A 21,144-nucleotide genomic window follows, 5' to 3' on the forward strand; every position below is an offset into this window, starting at 1 on the left:
ACGAATTATCGTCCCATCCTCAAAACGTTGTTGATTTCCTGTTTTCACTGAATTCCTGAGAATACAAGTAGTTTTGAAAAGTGTCAACACAAAGGTTGGTGAGTTCATAAGAGATTTCGTTAGAAAAGTAAATCGTTTTCCTGGTAAAAGCATTAGAATATGTATCCAGAAAATCCGATATTTTCTTTAAAATTTGTGTAGTGTAGTCTTATGACTGAAGACCAAAATGTATAAGTAACCTTTCTTATTAATAGAAAATGTTATGTACTTAAATGGACATGGACGCGTTTGAATTAAATGAAATTTCTGTATGTTCACATGTTTGTTAATACTTTATATATATGTAGTCCTAAATTAGAGGACCGAGTAATAACAAGTATTGACCATACTTAAAGGTATGAATGTGGTTTCAAATGATGTGTAGTCGTAACTACCAAAACCAAAAGTGTACAGTAATATCTGTACTCATAGAGGTAAAAAGTGATTTTAAATCGACATAAAACTCATTTAGGTTTTAAAAATAAAATCCCGTAAACTTATGGATTGTTATATCCCTATGTGAGTCGCTATAATCATACTATGACTATGTGAACCTGCCACGACGTTCTCAGGCATCGCGAAAACTGAAATGACATTTGTCACCCGTAGACCTGCAGGTCCCACTGTAGCTAGCAGCAAGGTGTGGGGTGTCAAACCCAATAAAGATCTATATACAAGTATCACGTTCTCCCTCAAGGAGATTCTGATTATAACTACCAGGAATTATATCCCGCACTCGGACGTACGGGGAGAGAGAGAGAGAGAGAGAGAGAGAGAGAGAGAGTCTCACAATAGAGGTTAACAAGTTTACGTGAAATGTGTGTGAATATAAATCTTTTCTGTATGAATGTACCCTTTCTGTACGAGTGTGTTGAGTGATGTATCATAAACTATACATATTATAGTTTATCTAAAATGTATGTAATATGTATGAACTCTTTTATGGAAATGTATTAGTGTTATGCATTTATCAAACTATAGGTTAACAAGTTTACGTGAAATGTGTGTGAATATAAATCTTTTCTGTATGAATGTACCCTTTCTGTACGAGTGTGTTGAGTGATGTATCATAAACTATACCTATTATAGTTTATCTAAAATGTATGTAATATGTATGAACTCTTTTATGGAAATGTATTAGTGTTATGAATTTGAAACTATACTTTTTATAGTTTATTATACTTGTTCTAAAATGAATGCATAATATTTATTACGATTGACTTAGTTTCAGTTCATGATGATAAACTAACAAAGAACACATTCAATAATTAGAACTTATGATTATACACTTTGCTCAACATAATACAAAGTGTTATGATATTTATATGTTGTTGGCTAACTTTAGCTTTTCTGCACTGTTTTGGAAAAATCATAGAAAAATCATACGAAGTCGAAAACTAGATCCGTAAATTCTGAGAGTTCACAAAATGTGTCTAGTTTACTCATAATTTTTATCACGATTTTTAATGACCTCCAACTTGGGTGAAAAAGTCCATAATCACAAACTGGTCCGGATTGTTGTTTGAAATGATAGGCAGTTTTGTAAAAATCACCATAAATTGTAGAAAAATCGTATGGAGATGTGCAAGTAGTAATTTTAAAGCTAAAAACTTGAACTATTTGCACCTTGTACAGTTTTGAAAACAAAAATGTTTAAGATGCCCAAAACAGTCTGTGAATGGAGTTGAACTTTTCTGATGAAGGCTGTTAGAAAATTTTAGTTATGTTTTTGGTGTTTTAACTTGTATTCCCCCCCCCCCCCCTGAAAACTTGAGAAAACATGAAAATGTAGGGGTATGAACTCACCTTGAGTGATTTCAGTAGATAAGTGTTGAAGAAGAGAAGTGTTCAACCCAAGAACACTTGAAGAATCACTTGAAGATTCGAAGCTCTAACACAAATATAATGGAGTTTGTGTAAGATATCCATGATTTGAGTGGAAATAAGTGAGATAATCATAAAGAAAATGGATTATGCTTACCAAATGCGGAGGAAAAACTCAAGATCAACCCTTGAATCTCGAATTTCTAGAGAGAGAAAATGAGAGAGGAAAGAGTTTGATCTTCTTGTGAAATGAGAGCAAATGAGAGGAGTGAGGAGAGAGGATGAATATTCAGCTCTCAAAAACGTGGGAAAGAGTGATAATTGAGTGGAAAGGACCTTGATGTAACCTAGGTAAGGTGGGGAGGTGTGGCTGGTCATAGAGTGGGTGTGGGAGTGGTTGCTTGTGTCATAAGGTAAAGCAAAGTCAACACTCCACCTCTTTGTACTTTACCCACTTGCTTTTATTATTTAAATAAAGATTTTTATGAAAATATGATTAAATTGTGAATATTTAGGGTTTATTATGTTAAAATATAATTTTGGGTGAAAATCCCGCATTAAAATAATTAAAAACGGGCCTTAAACGTAAAACTACGCGAAAACCGGGAGAAATTGAGTTCCCAGCGAGACCTCTCGGTCCTAGGCCGAGGTTCGGTCCCTAGGCCGAGACTAAGTCAAGAAGGCAACTCGTCGAGTATGGGGGGATGACTCGACGAGTAGGAGCGAAAACCCTAAGTCAAGAAGGCAAAAGAAAGGAAAGAAAACCCTAAGTCAAGAAGGCCACTCGTCGAGTATGGGGGGATGACTCGACGAGTAGGAGCGAGTTTTGGTACGCAGGTAGAAGGACCTACTCGACGAGTTGGTCTGGGTTTAGGAAACCCTAAATTCGAGTCTTTGTACCCTATTTAAGCATCTTATTCTCCTTCCATCAGTCCTATTTATAGTCTCTAAGTCCTAAACCCTAATCCACGAAACCTTAGAGCATTTTAGGAGTGTGTGATCCATCCTTTAGTGGTTTGTGTGTTCTTGAAACCTAAAATAAGAGAAGGAGCTTGAAGGTTCAAGGAGAACGTTATAGATCCAGGGATTCCGTTCCATTCTCATCACTTTCTGGTAATCAAGCTCCTAACTTGCATTGTAGTTCCTTAGATCTCTTATGGTCACTTTCATGGGGTTTTGTCCAAGAAGTATGATTTATGAGTCATGGATGTCCCAAGTTGATTATACTTTCAGTTTTAGAGTCATTAAAGGTTGTAAAGGCATAAAGATGCAAACTTTATGCTATTGGAGTCCCATGCAAACCCTACGGATGTTGTTATGGCCTTTTAAGCCCCAAATGGCCATGCATGGAAGTAAATTTTGAGGCTTTACGAGGTTGGTGGGTGTCTAGGGTCTAGATCTTGGTTCTCTTACCTTAGGAACGAGTGATAATGATTTTGGACAAAGAATTATGTCTTAAGGAGCTAAGGATTGAGCTAAACCCATTAATGAAGATTGGGAGTGGGTAAAGTTGGAAACTTTACCCTTAAGAGGTCATTTCGAGTTTGTGGACGAAATTTGGGACTTAGATTTGAAGTGTAGGGCTTAACCTGTTAAGATGGCCCAAGCAGACTGAGGGACTCGGCGAGTCCAGGGAAGGACTCGACAAGTTGCAGTGAGTTGTCTTGTTTTTTTCGCGGTAGAACTCGACGAGTTAAAGGAATGACTCAATGAGTTAATTCGATAAATCACGGGCATGAGTAGCCAAGGAACTCGGCGAGTCAGGGGTTGACTCGACGAGTTGGATCATGATTTCAGGATTCTGAGTTTTAGAACTCGACGAGTTGATGGAGCAACTCAACGAGTTGAGTCAACTTAGAGTGTTGACTTTGACCTTGACCAAGGTTGACCTAGTTTGACTTGTGAGGGAATTTTGGGAGTAAGTGTTATTTTTTGTATTGATAGCTCGGGGAGTCAAGTGATTAGCGGTTCGGGGATCTGTCAGCTAGTAGCGAGAGGTTTATTTGCGGGTTTTTGCAGTCAGCGTACGAGATGAGTCTTCCTTCAGTAGGAACAGGTTGAAGGCACCAATATCGGCTCGTTTATGTATGTTAGCATATGCCGAACTTTGGTCCGATGTCGAGGCTAGCCCGATGTAGAGTATATGCTCCGGAGTCCGGTCTGATGTCGTGGGTATCCCAATGTTGATTATGTGTTCCGGACTTCGTTCTGATGCCAGGGCGATCCTGAGAAGTGTATATGTATGCTTGATGTCTTTGTGATTAATGCATGTTATGTGTTACGTGTTATGGGCCTAGGTCCGATGTTGGGGCAATCCTGGTGTATGTTAGCTTATATGTTATGTGTTTCGGGCTTCAGTCTGATATCAGGGCAAACCCGATGTATGCTAGCTTATATGTTATGTGTTATGTGTTCCGGGCTTCGGTCTGATGTCAGGTCAAGCCCGATGTATGTTATATACTTATGTTATATGTCTATCTTATGTACTTATGATATATTATATGATGTGTGTATGTCGGGGCAAGCCCGATGCCGAGAGAGGCCCGATGCCAAACATGGTCTGATGTCGGGGTGAGCCCGATGTCGGGTTCGTCCCGATGCAGCTGGGTGGAGTCCCAAAGTTATGCTATCATGTGTTTATTTGTATGGTATGTGGTGGTTTGGGGAGCTCACTATGCTTTGGGCTTACAGTTTCAGTTTTGGTTTCAGGTATCTATGCTAGCAAAGGGAAGGGCTCGGGATGATCGCATGACACACACCACCGTTTCTAGCCTGGGATATTTACTCTGGTATTTGACATGTGATTTTGTTATGTTGACAGTTGATATGATATTTTTGAGATACATGGTTTATAACTTTTTATGATGGTGATATTTATGGTTTAATTAATGATTTGAAAACGAAGTTGTTGGACCGTATTTTTGGAAGGTTTCATTACATCAACTCCCGTCGCATGTTATATTCACATATGAATAGAATGTGTATTAGCTTTCCTCACAAGCTATATTTATATACGAATAACACATTTATCATAATTTTGTTATAGTTTATTTGTTATTCATATATGATTAAGTAGTTCAAATTTTCAAAACACTTTGTTTTTTATTAACATACTACTTATTCATATATGAATAACAAAGTAATTATAACAAACATATGATAAATATTTTATTCATATATGAATATAACATATCACGACAACTAATATACGTTTTATTTATATATAAATATAACATGTGACGAAAGATGATGTAAAAATATATATTTTAGGTAAGAAAACCTTATTACATGTTATATTCATTTATGAACGATACTTAAACTGTAAAAAAGTTAAGCATACGTTTTATTCATAACTGAATAACGAATGTACTATAATAAAAACATGATGCATTTTTATTCAATAATGAATAACGAGAGCTGAAATTTTAAAAAGGTAAAATTTTTTATTTTATCTTAAAACTATATCAATATAGATGTCTATTTATGGAGAATAAAAAATAGGAATTTTGATATATTTAAAATAATTTTTTGATAAAAATAGCTTTCTAAAAAAATGTTTTTGTGTAGATTAAGGTAATGATTAGCATAGTTTAAGAAAATACGTTTGGCTTGAAACACATGTGTATTCGTTACCCATTCCCGCCGATACACATAAGTTTTGTGCAGCAAATTAAATGTATGGCTGAGTACGAGTCCCTCATTCTCAACTTTTTTTTCTCAATTAAACCCTCATATATATATATATATATATATATATATATATATATATATATATATATATATATATATATATATATTGTAAGGTCCCAAAAATTAAGACCAAAAATTTCATTTTTAAATTAATAAAACTGTAATCCAAAACGTCATCACGGAATCAAAGTGAAACAAAATGTATCAATACATCATAAAATATCAGAGTATATCATAAAATGTGGAATAATATGGTGTGTGCTCTGCAATCATCCTGAGCCCTTCCCTTTCGAGCTAGATGTACCTGAAACATAAGCTGAAAATCGTATGCACAAAGCTTAGTGAGTTCCCCAAACTACCACATATCAATATATCATACATAATAAACACATATAGGGCCCCCGCCCTTCGTCGGGCCTCACCCAACATGGTCCGGCCCGACATCGAGTCCCGCTCGGTATATAGATTTGCCAGTCATCAGACCCCGTCTGGCATCGAGCCCAGTCCGATATACATATAAACATATAATCATACGAATATATGTGATAATCACAAAGACAATAGCATAGAATACAGTCATCGAGCCCCGCCCAGCATCAGGCCTTGCTCGGTAAGCATACCAACACATAACATATGCAAGGCTTACGCATACATCTAGCATCCTAACATAATAAACCATGGACCGACATTAGTGACTTCGACCCGCTAAACACAATGAAAAAACTCACCTCAAACTATTGAATCACCCGAATGAATCTCTAACTGTTGACCCAGAAAATCCAAGCGCTATCAAAATCAATAACACCCAATTATTAACTGGATTCCGACTCATAACCAAAAGTGTAAGCTATTTGGCCTAGAACCAGGGTAAAAGACCAATTTACCCTTTATCTAACTTGGCCCAAAACTAAGTCCCAACTCAACCATATAAAGGCTCAAATCATAACGCCCAATATATATGGCCCAGTCTTTCAAATTGGGCACGAACCCATCATGGGCCTAAAACCCAAGGAAGCCCAACATGCTAGTCCAAATCCCAAAACAGGGATCTAATGGCCCAACTAGGACCAAACTTACAAATCCACACTATGGCTTAATACTTAGGACACTAACCCCAAAAGCCCATCTGTTGAGTACGTTGGTCGTACTCAGCTCGTACGCTGGGCATACTCAGCTCGTACGCTTAGTGTACTCCATATAGGGCTAGTACGCTCAATGTACTAGCTGGCTACGCCATGCGTGCTCCCAAATGTGCCAATTCACTCTATTAAGCACTTAACTCTCTGAGTCCTTCATCCAAACTCTCAAATCTTGTCCTTAAAGATAACTTATCATGTACAGTTGGCAACTTTACATGCATGCATGGCTTAATGGAGCTCAAGAGCTCAAAAAGAGCTTAACAAATGTCTTAACCCAAGCATGGGTCAAGATACACCATAAAGCTTGCATTTTTATGCATAAGGGACCCTTAAAACGTCCAGATCTAAAGGGTAAGCTTCTGAAACAACCTTTACTCACAATGACCAACCAAAAGTGTGAAATCCCCATTTTCATGGCCAGAAAAGACTGATTTTGTTTATGCATTGTAAAAATCAGAGTATCTCTTTTAATAAAAAACGTTGCGAAAATTGTTCCCAGAAAAACATGATAATTTCATTATCAAAGCATTTTCGAAGAAATGTATTTTTATTCATTTTAAAACATTTGGGATGTCATCGTCAATACAGAAACATAAGCATAAACATAACTTACATTCATTTACACTAGTGATCTATATCTCCTTAATCTATCTGTGTAATGTAAATTCACCTCGTGACCTGTGATACAAGTAAACTGAGTGGGTCTGGTTGGGAAACCTGGTGAGTATATAGGTTTTTCAACCCAAAATAATATAATTGTTATGTTTAATCATCAAACAATTAACCCAATTACCCATCCCCATTATCTTCTTTATTCCTAAGACCACCTTTCCCTAAGGATTTATCCTAAGGGTCGTCTCCTACATCATATTTACCTCTCATCTCCTTACATCGCATTTCCTTATATGTTTGTTCCTAAGGACTCTTCCTAAGGATCATCGCCTACATCGCATAGACATTATTGATTCAGGGATTACTCCCTCAATACGTGTCCAACAAGGGTTAGGGCATCATCACATGAATACGTAGTTACAACATTGCCTAAACTCGTAATTCATAGTAAGGGGTTAGAGTATCATTGCATGAATATGTAGTTACAACATCACCTGAACTCATAATTTATGGTAAGGGGTTAGAGTATCATCGCATGAATACGTAGTTACAACATCGCCTGAACCCGTAATTCATCACCTACAGGTTATGAGCCTGCTGATGTTTCCACGGGGCTATCTATAATAGTCTGTGGTCTCCATCTATACTCTGGTAGATGACTACATCTCCAAATTGCCGGATAAGGTTATAGTATCTTTCATCCTACATCACGATTCATCATCACCTATTTAGCCTCACCTAATTATCATCACCTATCTCTCATCATTTTATTTCATCACATATCAACTATTTCATCTACCCATGTTTTATCCCAACATATTTGTAGATATAAGATAAATATATATATATATATATATATATATATATATATATATATTTAAATCATTTAAAACATATATAAAATCGCTCATCCATCATAGACAACAAATATTCAGATAATATGCACACATAGCACGTAATTTATATAAAATACTTCATATTTATGTGTAAGATTAAAGGGACCATGCACTCACTTGATAAGGTGGTGACTTGGTACTCGGACAACGCTTCGTTTACTTTAAAATAATTTCCTTCGACGAAACCCATTATTATTACCACTAGATTCTAGTTTAATATTTACCGTGACTAACTATTAGTCTTATTGTTATTATTATTATATAAGCGTTTAAACAATATTTTCCAACCACTGTGTACAAACAAGGGCCAGACATAAAACACCGGAGGGCAGGACCATTTTGGCATATAGCACTTCTGAAATCCAACAACCCTATGCGACCCTTTAAACCAGATTCACCGTACCGCGAGTAGTTAAAAAGAGATTATAACGACACTTATATAAGTCATAATAATAGTTCAAATATTTATTATAAGTTCATAATAACAATATTAATCTTAAATATAAGCTATATTAAAATAGGGTAAGCATAACTTACTTACAAAGAGGTTTTAGCTGGGAGTCGTGCTCTGCAGGGGCAGAACTTCGTCGTTGAATCTTTCTAAGAAAGATTTGTGCAGCGCTTTAGCGCTCACCTTACTATACTAAAACTACAGAAAGAGAAGTCGAATATAGAGGGACCGAAATGCTTGGGGGATAAGAAGAGAAAGACTCTTGAACCAAGAGAACGGTGCAAGAAATATGAGAGCCCAAGCTTCTTATTTATAGTAATTGATTTTACAAAAACTACCCTTCATAATTACTTAATGACCTTATAGTTATATAAACGACTAAACACTCATTCATAATACTATTCTAAATAGATTTAACAATATTTGTGCTAAACTAATGTCGAAAGTACTCAACACTAGTCTTATAATAACCGCATCGTCGATACCTTTCTAATGATATATACATTTGTATATATAAGTGTACGTATATATGATTTATACTTTATTTTAATACATAAATACGCTATTATAATTTGTAACTCGTTCATACGAACTCCGTATTTGACGTTCTTTATATCCACGCGTTGGTATTTACGAGTACTATTACTTTCATTTAGACGTCGTCAACTAATTCTCATTCTATCTCAGATTTACAAAACTGTATCGATTTTATCGCGTTCGAAGAGTAGGGACCAAGTTTCGTCCATATCTTTAACATACGAGCTCTACTCTCGACGTTCTTTATATTCACGCATAGGTAAAAACAAGATCTAAAACTTCATTTAGACTTCGTCGTCTAATTCTTGACCGATATTAAATTTAACAGTAGGAGGAGATTATACTGTTAAATGTCCGCGTAAAATTTATAACTTCTACATACGGACTCCGTTTTCATCTGTATTTTTACCGTTGAGTTACTATTAATGAGATCTCAACTCTCATTTAGGTCGCGTAGGCCAAAGACCGCTCGAACTAAAATTCGAGTTTCGGATCGTGCACTGTTATGCCAAATGTTAGAAAATTCATAACTTCCTCTTACGAAGTTAGATTTGGGCGTTCTTTTTATGGACGCTCTCAGTTTAACATATTATGTGACTTTTGTTTAGATTACTAAGGCTAAAAAGTCCTTTATCGTAAATTCACTATTTACGTCTCCCGATGTCATGCCGATTTTGCCGAAAAACTTCGACAAGTCATAACTTCTTCGTTATAACTCAGATTTCGGCGTTCTTTATATGCATTGAACCCTTGTAACATATACTACAACTTCGTTAAGATTAATACTTATAAATAATCTTCCATCAAAAACTCATTTTTGATGCTTATTATCTCTAAATTGATTAGCCCAGATCTGCGGGCGTTACAAAAAAAGACCAAAATAAGCCATAAACAAACCCAAACTAGATCTACACAAGGATTTGTCAAGCTAAAAGCTTTACACCTCAAATGGATTGAAATGATGATGCTAAATCTGGATCTCTAAGCTTTACTATAAGAAATGAGTCTTCAAGTTCCTTTTACTGTAACATCCCAAAATTTACGACAAAAAAATTCATTTTTAATATAATAATTACAAAACCATTTGTATAAAAACAACCATAATGTCAACTCATATCAAAACCAAAGTATCAATAGTCAAAACATGTCATGATAAAACAACATCAGAGTGTAAATCCCAATATCTCCTGTGCGGAAAATGTAGTGTGATGCGTTGCGATCATGCCGACTCCTCTCTTTGAAAAGGAAGTACCTGAAACCAAAATTGAAAACCCTAAATACAAAGCTTAGTGATTTCCCCTATCATACCACATACCATACAATACACATATTACCTAGCATATTTGGGTGCTAGCCTACCCCTTCAGTCTCTTTCAACCGGTAACCACCTAACATATATAGGTGATGGCCTATCCCTTCAGTTTCTTTTAAACTGGTAACTGTCTAGCATATCTGGGTGCTGGCCTACCCCTTCAGTCTCTTTCAACCGGTAACAGGGACTATTTCACCCCTACCCCTACCACATATCATCCTAGTACATAAACATATAAGTCACATACTGCCTAGCATATCTGGGTGCTGGCCTACCCCTTCTATTTCAATCGGCAACGGGTACTATTTATACATATAATTATGATGGGTACCGATGGGTAGATGATATAGATGATGAAATAAATGATGAGAGGACTCGATGCTTAAGTTGATTTAGTCATCTAAAGAAGTATAGATGACAACCACTGACTATTCTAAACAGTCTAATGGAATGCTGACAGGCTCGCAACCTTTAGGTGTTTATGAACGATGTGTTCACCGATGTACTCCATCCCCCTAATGGTTGCCTTACTAACATATATTGATGTGGAATCACCTAAGCATTATTGTCATCCCGATGATGATCCTTAGGCTAGGTCCCTTGAATTAGATGCTTTAGGGACAGAAAGTGAGGATAATAGGAACGAGTAATCGGGTTGAATGATTTGATGAAATTAATAAACTTAATTATTATGGGTTGAAAACCTTATGTGCTCACCAGCTCCCAAGCATAACCCACTCAGTTTCTTGTATTACAGGTAGTGGCAAAATGTCACACCCCCAAACCCCGAACGGCGGAAACGTTCGGGGGGCGTAGGACGTCATGTTTAGTATCACAACACATTCATAATAGTAATCAAAGTAACAAACAACCATTGTATTAATATTTAAAGTTTTTACAAAGTATGTGATTCATATAAGATAGACTCCAAAAGTAAATAACAAAACAATACATGAAGCTATTATGCTCCATCTTTTGAATCCTAGGGCGAGTACCTGTCTACTAGTTTCCTGAGAATACAAGTTATTTTGAAAGAGAGGATTAACATTTAAGCTGGTGAGTTCATAAGTATTTAAGCGATGTAAAGTATGTTGTAAGTTCTTTTTAGAAAAGTTCTTATGTTCCTCCAGAAAATCCTATATTTTCTGATATGATGAATGAAAGTAAAATGACTCTACAATTCCTTCTATGATTACTAAATGGATACCGGTTATATACATTTTTAAAGTAAACAGACAATCAATTGTGTGAGTTTGCCGTAAGCCCGCAACCAAGCAAGAAACATGGAATGAGGCGGGAGTCACACATCCCATTGTTTGTTAGATCTTCACTGTATATAACCCTGGTGTATTCTTTTGGTACTTATAGTGTTAATTGTAATAGTTCTTTATATTTGAAGAGAACATTTTTTAAGAAAATCATATATTTCCTTTAGTAAAAATAGTAACCATAATAGATCCCTCTATAATCACTTAGTTTATACTAGCTATATAAAATCTAATATCGAATGTACCGTTAAACGGGTGAATCTTCCCTAAACGGCTAAACCCACAACCAAACAAGGAACATGAAGTAAGGTGGAAAGCACACATCTAATTGCCTATTGGATATTAATTATATATAACCCTGATGTATAAACTAAGGTATTATAAAATTAACTACTAAAGGTCAGGTCCTTTAAGTTATACTGGTTTAATAAAATGGATTAAACACTTTTTACTAATAAGTTTGTAGTTTAGCCTACTAAATGTTCTATCTGAAAAGTATGTTTTTGTATTAGAAAACGGTATATTGAATTTGTATATTATGACCTGACCCTTACTTGGTATTCCTTATGATTACTTGGTGTATACATAATATATATATATATATATATATATATATATATATAGAGAGAGAGAGAGAGAGAGATAGCTAAGATCGAATATATAGTAGACTGGGTGAATCTGCTCTAAGCCCACAACCAAACAAGAAACAGGAAATGAAGCGGAAAGCACACATTCTGTTGTCTACCGGACCCGATTAATATATATCCCTGATGTATCTACCGAGGAATCATAAAGTTAGCATTATAGGCCCCCTTTTTACTGAGTGTATTAAGACTCTACTATACTGTTTGTCTTTTGTAAGTTTTCCCAAGTTTAAGAGTATCTTTATTAGAAAATAGTTTGCATTATCTTTTATGTGAGAAGACCACTATATGAATGTAATGGGAAAATGAAAGTATTCAGTAATATTGTATAAGTAATTACTGAATCACTAACAACCTTAAAACCAGTTTGTTATTTAAGGTTAAAATGTGATGTGGTTGTAACCATACTGATATGACACGTGATTAACATGACGACCTACTGGCGCCAAAACTAATGTGATATTTGTCACCCGTGGACTTGCAAGTCACACTGTAGCTAGCAGCAAGGTGTGGGGTGTCAATCACGTATAGATCTATACACAAACTTATGCTCTCCCTCCAGAAGACTTTAGTTACAAAACGCGACCTAACAAGTATATTTATACGCCGTGAAGTAATCTCACATAAATGTTATCTTGTTCTTTCTATCATATGTTCCTTTTCTGTTTCTCTTTGTAGTATGTTCTTTCTGTTTCTCGTTATAGTATGTTCCGAACCTCTAAAATATACCTATTATAGTTTAATCGTATGTTTGTTTTGAACTAACTCTGATTCGTAGAAAAGACTCGATTATTTATTAAGTTATGCTCGCACTTTAAAAATGGAGTTTTATAACCAATAAAGTAACATAACTTAAAAAGAGTTTTTGAAATGATTTTGATTACTTGTAAAAGCATAAGAAATCCTTTAACGTGATGGTTATCACAAATAACATTTACACAATTATCATTGTGTTCAACTTTTATTCCCCCTCCCCCCCCTAAAAGCATTTAAAAACATTTAAAATAGTGATTATAGGGTATGAACTCACCTTATGTGGGTGATTCAATTGCAGATTCGTGTAAAGATGAGAAGTTCCACAAATGAATTCCCGATACACCAATGAGTCCTAAATGACATATAATGGCATATATAGGCATGTATTTAGTGTGTTTAAACAAATATTATGTAAGGAAACACTCTTAGGGACTAGGAAACACTTGCAAGGAAGCGTTACAATCACATGTGATTGACTAAAGGGAGTTTACGGCCAGAGGAAAGTGTGTTCACGACCACACTTGAGTTTACGACCAAGGGAGATGAGTTTACGGCCAAGGCTCTATGTGTTTACGGCCATGCAAGGTTTTACGCCCGTAAACACTCCAAAATGATGCATTTTGGATCTTGATTCTTGCTTGTCGGGGTGTCGGTCTTATGAGGATATAAGAGTTTCTGATGAATAACAAGATGGTAGAAGAAATACTTACGATTTGGGATCGTTTGGGAGTTTACGACCACCAACAAGTAGGTGTTCTTGGTGAAAAGATGAAGACTTGAAGATATTGAAGGAAAAGTGATGAATCAATATGGAATCAAAGAGATTTCAAGTGTACACAAGTAACGGATGAAACACTTATGATTTTGGAGTGAAATGAGAGTTTTTCTTGGATGATACTTGAGAGAGAATGGGTAGTTTGCGGTCAGGACTTGAAGAAATGAAGAAAAATGAAGCTAACTCTCATATATGGAGGATAGTTCACGGCTAGGAGGGTGTTTACGGCCGTGAATAGAGTTTATAGCCATAAACCCCATGTGGTTGGTTTTTTGGTTCAGGTGCAGCCTTCTGATCTCGAGCTAATCTTTCCTACACTCAATCCTTAAGTGTACTAGGCTTAGAACTCATTAGAATGACCCTGAACAAGGTAGGAAGGCAATGCAAATTAGGTCAGACTTTTGGTTGACTGGTTTGACTTACTAGGTAAAAAATTTAGGGCTGTCACACAAAAGAGCACAAGACTGTTGATCTGATGAGAGGTCTATGGATTATAGGACATTGGAATAAATAGATGTTGTAAGGCATGTACTATTTCTGTTTATGCTTATGTACTGTATTGATAATGACATCCCGACATTTTTAATATAATGAAAACCCATTCTTTCGGGAATTCTTTGATTATTTACTTATCATATTTTTAGGAACAAATTCTGCAACATATTTCTTCAAAAGTATATTCTGATTTTCAAATAAAGCATAAACAAATCGGTTTGTCTGACCGTGAAATTGGGGATGTCACAGTTGGTATCAGAGCATTAGTTTAAGCGAACTAAGAATTTGTAGGATTTCTAGACTTAAACTTAGAATGCTAAGCAGTGATTGTGAGATGAGTGTCTGCTATATTTTAGACACGAGCACTAGCTTATTTTAGGAAAGATGCCTACATTGATTTTATGTGCTAAATGATTTATCTGATAGGTATAAAGATGCCTTGTATTTGATTGATATGTGGTCTGTTTCCGACCGGATATGGAAACCTTATGTGTTTAGATTTCTAAATGTTTGACTACCATATTAGAACTAGATTATAGCCCGCGTTAAACGCATAAAAAACATATAATCATTTATAGATATTGTATAATGATTATAAAAAAAATATATGGTTATTGGTATTATTGAAATATGTAGAAAATACATTGAAAACGATAAATATATATAATCATTGAAAGATCTCTTTGTAGACATCATTTTTTGTTTTATTAGTGAACGATTTTTCTCGTCTTATATAGTTATGATATTTATATATTTATAAGCATTTTAATTAGACGTTCATTGCATAATAATGTTACCTAATTTAAACATATATTGACAATCAGTATACCGTTTTTTCTATTGCATTAAATATTAACAACTATTTCATTTATTCAAATAAAGTTATGTAATATAATTTATAAAATGTTAAATGTTATATAGATTTAATTTTAATATATCATCAATGGAGATTCTTTTCTAAATCATGATTGGTTTATTTTAAATTGATTATAAATATAAATGCTAACTTTTATGTTTGTTCTTATTTATTTAGTGTTCGCAAAAATTTTGCATTAGTTTTGGCGCAACTTTGAATAATTTTAGTATATCAATTTAATTTGATATATCTGTCAATTATATGAAATATCAAATAATGACATTTCATTACTATTGTGATAATTTGGTTTATATATTCTATTTTCACTAATCTTAACGATCTTATTTTTTCTAATAACCTTAACGCTTTTACTAAATGTATTTTTTACAAATCTCCTAATATCTTATTATTTTAATCTTACTTTATAATTTTTCATAGTCAAGATTGACTGCTTTAATAGTGTTTTTTTTTTTCAGTCTATTCAATTTTATATTTCATTGTACAACATTATCGTTTGTATGTATTATGAAATTTCACTTTAAAAATGTTTAATGTTTACACCTTGATATTAATTTTTTTAATAAACTCATGTAATAATTATGGAATATATATCTCATTTTAATTAACATTCACTTTCTTTATTATATTAAATTCCTCATTAAACGGATATATATTTAGAATATAATAATTATAATAGGGCAACATTATCTAAAATGTAAATGTTTCATATACTTTTGGAGAAAAAAAATCAGGATCATTAAAAAAAATTTTACATAAAGAAAATACAAATTTAAATTTGTTGAAATTATGGATGAAATTACTGACGAAAATTTATTTTGGAAGGAGTTGTATTTTGTAAGGTATAATAATATTACAAAATTTGGAATATCTATATTTGTTGTGTAAATTAATAAATTTTTTGTTACGAAGATAAAAAAGTAGGTTGATATGATATATAAAAACATTAATAATTTCAATGATATTTTAAAACCATGCCAAAATTAACCGGATTCTTATGACATAAAAATTAAAAAAAAAAAAATCATAATCATCTCTAATATATAAAAGTAACATTTTCGTAATTAATGTCAGTTCCCAGGATAGTTAAATTTTGTTTTGTTAAAGGTACCTAATACCTTTTCATGTTTATTTGAAAAGTTTCAGAAAAGTAGTTAAGTGATTTCATGTAGTTTGTGACAAAGAAAATCAAAATATATGAATACATACATTTGATATAGGAACAAAAAATGATCGAAAAAAAATATAAAAAGCGAAAGAAGGTACTGACCTTCTAGCGCACAAGAACGAATGTTGATAGCAGAGAATGATGATGGAAGTTATAAGCAATATTAACGATGTTGTAGGAGAATGTTTGAAGAAAAGAAACGATTGAAAATAAATGTGAGTCGCGGATTCAATGATAAATCGTATATGTATGTGATAATTTGAATATGATTTTTCGATATTAATGATTTCCTAATAAAAAAAGATTTTGTATTACTGGTTTACTAATATAAACGGATTTATATTAATGGTTTATATTAAGGTCTTGATTGAAATGATTTGTTAGTAATATATTTTTAAAATTGATCATATTAAAATCTTCATAACTGAAAATTCAAGATGTAAAATATGGAAAGCTTTTATTGGAATTAAATACATTCCATTTCAACAAATGTAAGTTATTGATTGATGATTGGAAAGCATTTATTGAAATTAAATACATTCCATATGGGGAAGATGATGTCAGCAATTTGATCTAAGGGTGGAAAAAATAAGATTGAAATACAATCAATGGTCCAGATTATTTAAGATGATGTCATAAAGTTTCTCTTTTAGTAATATTTAATATTGTCATGTAACTTTTCAGAGTGACAAGGAGGATTTAAACATTTATCGTAAATAAAGATCTAAATTCACTTACTTTGGTGTATAGATCGACATGGTGAGAACTCGAAGCGGAAACACTAATGGAAATACTAATCAACGACCCGTGATTGAACATGCACCAGAAGTAGCAATTGCCCCCGAGCCAATCACGATGGTAGGAGTACAAAGCAATGGAAATACTAATCAGCTGTAACACCCAGTTCCTGGTACGTATTTAGATTCAAGTAACTCCATGTTTTGCTCTGGGACTCGGCGAGTTGGAGGCCCAATTCATCGAGTAGACTCGAATTTTGATCCGGGGGGGGGGGGTTAAGTGACCTACTCGACGAGTCGGGAGACCGACTCGGCGAGTAGAACTGTCTGGATGAAACCCTAATATTTAGGGTTTTCACCCTATTTAAACAACTTATAACACCACAAACCAGCCTCCATTATCCCTCCCAAACCAGAGAAAACCCTAACTTGAAACCCTAGCCATTATTGTGTGTTCTTGAGTTTGTTGGTCAGTGGCGGACCCTTTAAGGGGCCAGGGGAGGCCATGGCCCCCTAATTTTTTTTCATACTAATACTTGTATATAGTGTAACTATCTCCAAAAATCCCATAAAACCAATTTTTTGCCCCTACGTAATTTTTGGTATATACAAGCAACTTCAAACAAATCAGAAAACCAACCTTAACAGAAACTAATAATTCGGACAAAAAAATACTTAACAAAATACCAGAAAATCACAGGAAAAATCAAAACTACTGCTATTTATAAGGATAGTAGATAAATTAGGAAACCAAAACTCTATAAATCAACCGATAATTATTCCAACTTACAAGTTTTTACTCCGATCTTTGAGAACAAATATAAAACCCTAATAATCCTAAAAAGTCATTGCTACCACCAAGAAGAACCATCAAGGCTCACCAGAAAATATCGATGTCGTTGGAGTGGTCAGCTACGCCGTTTGTCGAACCAAAGACCTCCGCAAGCTCTCGCTATTTGATCTCCATGCTTGCTGCTCGCCTTAAAGCGCTCTCTCTATCTACTCTCACCATCCGGCCAACGACCTCCGTGCATCTCGTTATCTTCTCCGTCGTATGTGTTTTCTTTGCTTTCCCTCTTTCTCTTTCACTTGTCATAAGTTATGAGGGTTGGCAAATAAATGAAAAGATAAAGTAAAGAAATATGATTCTTGGAAAACTAATAGAGGTGGTAGACAAAGTAATTATGAAAAGGTTAAAATAAGTGTAGTAATAATCTCCCTATCTATATTCTATTCCTTCCTTTCTGCCGCATTGAATTTTTTTTATATTGTAAGGAGTTTAATTTTAAACAGGAAAATGAAAACTTCCACATATTATATACACACACGATGATATTATAAAGTACAAAAATTTGATTTGATTGTCTAAAAATATACCAAATTTAATTATGTTATCGTTTTTATATATTTAATTTAATTATTTGTATTATTAGTAGATATTAACATGACAATCAAATTTATGAATTTTCAGAAAAACAAACATACAAGTTTTACTCAAAATCCCGAAGAGCCACATGTAATTATTTTACATAATTTTATTTTAAAATTTTGATCGACCCCTAGCTTTAATTCGTGTGTTCCGCCCCTGTTGTTGGTACCATTTTTTTGTGATTTTGAAGTTGGAAATGAGGAAGGAAGCTTGGGAGTTCAAGTAGAAGCAAGAAGATCCAAATGTTTTACTCCATTCTCAGCTCATTCAAGGTAAAAAGCTGGAACCTTGACCATCTATCTCTTAGATTTTGACTTGGGGCTATTTCTACCCTTTTTATGAGCATAGTTAAGCCATAATCAGATTTTGTATGTGTGCTTGGTGTTGCATTAAAGATCTAGATCTATTAGGGGTCTATATGGCATAAAGGTGCCAATTTTGTTTCCATAAGCACCCCATGCATCTTGTAGACATCTTTTTAATGGCTTTTTGAGCCAAAGGTCCCATGCATGGACATCAAGTTTGTAGCTTTACATATAAAATGGATCCTAGGAGGCCACATATATGGTTTTGATGCGTTAAGACCATTATAATCAACTGTATAGTTTTGGACAAAGAGGGACTCGACGAGTCGTTCATGGGACTCGGCGAGTCGGGGCGTATTTTCCACCAAATCCTTTATGTTGATGGAACAGATGCTAAGATCGAAGGCCCCTCAGTTGTTTAGGCTCACTAGGGACTTGAAAATCATAGAACTCGACGAGTGGATGAACATACTCGATGAGTTCAAGGCAATGTCCCAACCACATGAAGATGGACCCAGTGAGTTCAATGGGAACTCGACGAGTCATAGACCGAACACCTTCTTATGGATGAAGATGAACTCGATGAGTTCAAAGACGAACTCAGCGAGTCAGTTGAAGATAGTACGATGTGTTGTTGAAGGAGAAATCGTCGAGCTCTTGCTAGACTCGACGAGTAGGGACGAGATTATGACATTTTCTAGATATGGGGACTCAGCGAGTTGGTGGACCAAGTCGGCAAGTCGAGTCAACCAAATGTTGAATCTGACAGGATGATTGAGCATTCACCAAGGTGTTGACCTTGACTTTGTCTTGGACTTGATTTGACCCTTGTAAGGGTTACGAGTACGAATTGATAAGTTATAAAAGTTGTTGTGTAGGGATTGAGGATTCGAGGAGAGTTGGTTTTCATACTAAGATTAGTACAGACACTACACAACTTTGAGGTAAGTTTTCTCCGATTAGGAGTGGGTCTGTGGCTATAATGTCAGCCCACAAGTAAGAATGTTGGATAAATGATTGTCTTTGTGATAATTATCTAGTGTTGATATGAGATATGATTATTGTGCCTGATATGATTATTATGATTGATATGCTTATTGTGATTGATATGTGTTAGCAATAGTAGGGGTAAAATAGTTCCCGGTTGCCGGTTGAAAGATACCAAAGGGGAGGGTAGCTCCCAGTTATCGATTGAAAGATATCGAAGGGGAGGTTAGTTCCCGGTTGAAAGATACCAAGGAGGAGCCTAGCTCCTGGCTATGCCCGACAATTACCAGTTGAAAGATACTGAAGATTATGCATTATTTGGTATGAATATGATGGGAGAACTCACTAAGCTTTGTGCTTACGGTTTTTAGTTTTGGTTTCAGGTACCTCTTCATCTAAGGGGAAAGAAGTCGGCGGGGTAGTAGCGCATCACACATTCACACATGATATTCCGCATTTGAGAAACCTGGGATTGTACTATGATATTATACTATTTACTAATATGGTTTTGAGACTTGTGATTTGTGACTTTATGTTTGAAAGGATTTCAATGTTGTTTTCTGTTAACTACTTTTACAATTAATATACTTTAAAACAAAATTTTTAGGTCTCGGTTTTGGGATGTTACATCAGCGGTCTTTGATTGACCATGCACCATAAGTAGCGGTTGCCCCCGAGCCAATCACGATGGCATGAGTACAAACAATGATTCAAATGATATTGGATCGTAAGATGGAAGAGACATGGCATCTACTTCAATATAATAGGGATGAACCTACTGTGCCTGTTGAACAGCTTGAACTGAATGATGGTCAGTCAGAAGAAGGAAACTATAGTAGAATCGTTGGACACACTGAATTGCCAGTGGTTAGAAGAAATAACCAAGATGAATGGATTGAAAGGAATGGATGCAAGTACAAAGACTTCACGACTTGAGAAACATCAACTTTTACTGGGAAATAAGATCCAATCGGAGTTATGGATTAGATCTCTGAAATGGAGCTAGCTTTCATAATGTGTGGTTGCAAGGGCAAGATACAAACCACTTATGCAATACGTAAGTTTAAAGGTGGTGGTGTTCACTGGTGGAACACTTTGGGGAAGACCATAAGCCCTAATGAGCCACTACAACTTACATGGGCAGAGTTTTTGGTACACTTTAAATGCAAGTTCTGCTCAGCCCAAAATCTGCTAGAGCTAGAAAAC

This window comes from Lactuca saligna, chromosome 6 (genome assembly GCF_052625555.1).
Source record: "Lactuca saligna cultivar CGN05327 chromosome 6, ASM5262555v1, whole genome shotgun sequence".
In the NCBI taxonomy this organism is placed as follows: Eukaryota; Viridiplantae; Streptophyta; class Magnoliopsida; order Asterales; family Asteraceae; genus Lactuca; species Lactuca saligna.